Source organism: Armigeres subalbatus, chromosome 2, assembly GCF_024139115.2.
Source record: "Armigeres subalbatus isolate Guangzhou_Male chromosome 2, GZ_Asu_2, whole genome shotgun sequence".
NCBI lineage: Eukaryota > Metazoa > Arthropoda > Insecta > Diptera > Culicidae > Armigeres > Armigeres subalbatus.
Genome location: NC_085140.1, coordinates 240,722,715 through 240,727,436, shown reverse-complemented (window position 1 = coordinate 240,727,436; position 4,722 = coordinate 240,722,715). Strand labels below are relative to the sequence as shown.

At 39.5% G+C, this 4,722-nt stretch overlaps 1 long non-coding RNA gene across 1 annotated transcript; it reads right to left on the bottom strand.

Moving 5' to 3' along the window:
• Positions 1-264: 264 nt before the first annotated feature.
• LOC134216082 (uncharacterized) lies at positions 265-4,070 on the bottom strand. Its single transcript, XR_009980475.1, has 3 exons — positions 3,844-4,070; positions 3,502-3,621; positions 265-502 (listed from the first exon to the last, which is right to left on the bottom strand). It is a non-coding gene; the product is annotated as an uncharacterized LOC134216082 (long non-coding RNA).
• Positions 4,071-4,722: the final 652 nt, after the last annotated feature.

The window sequence follows — 4,722 nt, the reverse complement described above, 5'->3', positions numbered from 1 at the left end:
CTGCTGTTATGCACTTTAAGCTCAATTTAATCAGACATACTTGTACAGTACACTTCAGCTCTTCCCCCTTTGGAAAGAGCAATAATACAAAAATGAACAACTATTCATCAAATTAAAAATATTCGAATACTTTATCTATTATAGTTCTTCTGGCTCGTTTAGAGCGCCTCGGTAGGCCAAATAGCTCTACCGCATCTAACGGATTTTTTCTCTTCCTATTTCTATTTTCACTCAACACATTATTTTCAGACTGCGTTGAACTTCTCCGATCTGGTAACTGCCAGATATCGTTCTCGATCATGGGTACGGGTGCCATCGCGGGTTCCACGGTAGTCGGAAGCGGCCGACAAGAACCAGGAGTGTCGTCGTCAGTCGGTAGCGGCCAACCATCCTCGACAACACGCATCGCTCGCCTTGGCACGCCCGATGTGCCGCGTCCATCCTTAGCGACTCTGATTTGAGTGGGATGGACGGTGGTTGTCGCCTCGTTTCCAACCATGATCTGTAACAAGTTTTTAGAAAAACGTCTTAGAAACGATGCTTTTATCCACTTTTCACGTACATGTGGTATGTTATGCTTGTAATGCTTTTTAGGGTTAACCAAATCGATTAACATCTTAGGTGTATTTACAAAGACTTTTTCAGAAGGAAAGTTTCCCTCCATCGTCATGTTACTTCTATAGTTAAATAAAAACAGATTTATCTGATCTTCCAAATTCAACTCTAGCATTTCTGATTCCAATAAGAACTTCTTTAGAACATCTTTCACAGTTCTTAGCCTCTCCGCCTGACCATTACTAGCCGGATTGTATGGAAGACTGTTTAGTACCTTTATCTCTTGTCTCTCAAGAAATCCTTTGAAAGAATGCGAGCTGACAGGAGGACCGTTGTCAGACACTAGAACGTATGACAATCCACAGCTATCAAATTCAAACATTGCCCAATTTATTAGCAGGTTGAGAATTTTCTTAAACCGCTTTACCTCCACCCTTTTAGAGACACTGTCCACTACCAAGATGTTTTTAGTAGCCTCCCGCTTCAAAAACTTTAAAACAATATGCTGCTTTGGATTTATTGCCTCACTTACAACGACGCCAAAAGCAGTAAGAAAATTCGTGTCTATTTCCAGCAAATTATTCACTTGATTTATTGATCTTTTTAACCTATAGACACCAACGTGGTTGCCATACACAAGTTCTAAAAAAATTTTAATTGTATTGCATAAATCATCATTTACTTTGTCATGGAACAAAGAACACTCGTCAAAAAATGTAATAAGTGATTGATTTGCCAAATTTGTTTTATATTTATCAGTTTTACCTAGCCTATCAGAATGGACATTTTCTTGCGGAAATGTATCATTATTTGCTTCTCTGGCAATGACCAAAGATTTAGCAGAAGAGCTATTTACTTCAATTATCACAAATTCATCACATTCTGTAGAAACTGACATATTGGACTGGAACCGCGATATCAAATCCGCAAAAATCACACTTAATGACATTCTAAACTGGGTGCCAGAATCAATCAACAGATATTTGAAATAATTCACCCTTACAAAACAGGGAACGTCTAAATCCTTATTGAAAATGAGAAAATTGTTTTCTAAAGCCAAATCTGCTTCACAATTCTTAACAGGCACACTCAAATTATTGACAATTACTTCAGCAAACTTCAGCTTGATATTTGCAATTCGTGCATCATTTGTTTTGTCCAATAAATTATTCACTGGCATAGAATTACCAAAAAAATTTCTCCAGTTGGGAAAATATTCATCCAACCATGTTCTTCCTAGCAATGGAATGAACTGGTAATCGCAATCAAGTATCAACATGTTTAATCGAGCCTTTTTGCCATTTAATTCAACCAATACCTCCACTTCGCCAGCAATCTTTAACCTGGCACCATTAACCACTATCAAATGCTTCAAACTTTTTGATAAAGGCAGGTTGAACTTAGAATTGAACATATTTTTGCCCATAACTGTTACCGAGACTGTTACCGAAGAGCCACTATCAATCTCCATCTGTATAGTAAGGTGTTCAATAAAAACATTTAATAAACATGGATTACTTATTTTGTTTATAGAGGAAACATGCATACATTCTAAGTCACCTGAATCATTACCATCCGAGTCCCAATCCATGGACCTCAATCGTGTCAATCGCTCAGCCAAGCTACCAGTACTGGATGCAGTTGCAAGGGTGTCGATGTGCTGCACAGTCCCTCTCTTTTCCTGCTTCAGCTTGTAGCACTTCCTCCGCACGTGACCTCTGCGCCCACAGTAGTCGCAAATACGCTGATCTACCCGTTGTTGATCATTCGCTCTGTTTCGCTGATAAGACGGACCAGCTGACTGATCCCGGCGCTGTGCAGTATGCGATGGGAAGCGAGGCCGCGGCGAATAATGATGGCGCTCCTCAGCAGGGCGAATTTCTGGTCGCACACCAAGTCGACTCTTCACCGGACGACAGAAACCTTCGGCTAACTCCTTCATCCGCCGCACTAACGCGCCTCTTCCTCCAGTTAGAGGGTGACGATCATTCATGGAAGCTACCAATCCGATGTCATCATTGTTCGATAGAGCCCTGGTGTGAGTTGCCGCCATTTCCCACGTAGCGATATTTTTTTCCGCTTGCTCAAGCGTGAATTTAGAACTATCCTCCGTGAGGAGGCGATGTTTAAGATTGTTGTCCGACAGACAACAAGAATGAGCCGATTCTTCTGATCGCCGAACTCGCAATTCTCCGCTTGCAGCTTGAGCGTGAAAATAAAATCGCTCGCTCTCCTTAAGCTTCTGGACCAGAGTCTCATACTCCACCTCGTCCATTAAAGCTTCCGTGGGGTACAACTTCTCTGCGACACCGAACAAATAATCGCCACCGAGAATGAACATTTGGTCCTTTTTGTCCGCATCCTTGACCTTGTTCACCCGGAAATGGACCGCTAGACGCTTGATCCAAGTGGCAAAAGTTTGGCCCTTACGGTAAGGCTCAATGTTTGGGGCTACAACAAACGACATGTCTGCCAAAATCTAAGCAAAAAACCAATACACAATGTTTGAAACCAATACACAACACAAATTGCAAATAAAACAATAAATCGGTTCAATAATTTAGATACATTCACTGACAATTAATCAAAATAATAATTACTTTCAATGCTTTCACTGACAAACAATCAGGATTATTATTATATTGTTTTCTTATTGTGTTCTATTCCTTTTGTATAATTAAATAAAGCCAAAAAGCATTGTTCACTCACTGTTCTCCAAAATGAATAAAAATTTTAAAACGCGCCTCACTTTTCTTTTGTAATTATTGCGCAACTTTTCATAAAACAAAAGGTAACACAATTAAATAATTAAACAATCTATTTAACAATTAGCATGCAACACTCTGCGCCATTTTTTTCAATAATAAAATTAATTAGCACTTAATATTTGGCAATAGCGGAAAGTAAAAATTAAACGCCAATGAGGACCAAAATTGTGCTACTCACCCGATGAATTCGTCAATCTCACCACGAAACAACCGAATTTCCAATGAAACTGAAAAGCGGATCCGTTAATTTATTCCAAGTTTTGCCGCACAAATCTCCCACTATGCAGATAGTAGAAATCTGTTGAATATAAAAGAAACAATCTTAATAACTTGTTATAGAGATATTTAGCACTTTACACCATTCCCTAAGAGGAAAAAACGTATTATTAGGCTTCAATATTTTTTCTTTTGCGGGAAAAAAACCACGCCGAAAAAGCAAATGGCGGTCCGGCTGACAAAGCTCAAACCAAAGTTGCTTCCGCCACCTCCGAAACGACGCCAACTATCACTTCATGTACACCTTTTTTTTCACTTTATCTTCCGGCCAACTGGGGCGAATTGTGTCTCCGACGGTTCGAAAAACAAAACCGAAAAAAAAATCAGCTATTCGTACAGCTGCCGCACCAAAACCGAATTTATCCTCGTCGCCACTAATGAATTTGTAGAAAAAAGGTTTTCAACTAACTAAACGTCCCGTTATATAATTGAGTGTGGGTTTCGTGGGAGAAAATAAGGAACGCGTTTGACTTCGTTGAGTGTTGAACAGAAAAAGACCTTCTGGTCTTGTTTATTTTATAACGAAAGCTGACAGCAGTGTTGCGCGCAGCGCACACTGCTGTTATGCACTTTAAGCTTAATTTAATCAGACATACTTGTACAGTACACTTCACCTGCCAGCTACCACCGAGGTAAAGTTTAGCGCCTTATGCAAAATGGCTGGAAACACCATCAGTAGTACCCACTAAAAGCTATTTTCCTGAAATTAGTTGCAAAAGTCAATGTTGACTACCGCTTCGTCAAAATAACATTCTCAAAATATGGCGTCTATATCTGTCAAATCCGTTATACGCACTTTGTACAAAAACGCATTTTATAACGAATTGATGCATTTGTAATGCAATATGTATTTTATACCAGCGATCATTCGTCAACGCACTTAGTATTTAAGCGCATTTTTGAACGCACTAAGCCTTTATTCGCATTTTTCAGCGCATTTGGTATTTTATGCACTTTTTAAAGCATTGGTTTAATTCGCACATTTTTGGTGCATTTTTCTCAATACATATTTTCAATTCAGTCAAATTTCAAAGTGATCCGCCCCTCGGTTGCAACCTTAGGGCCCATCTTTCAATGCGTCCTGGGCCCTGTAGCATAATCAGACTAATAATATTAGCTACAA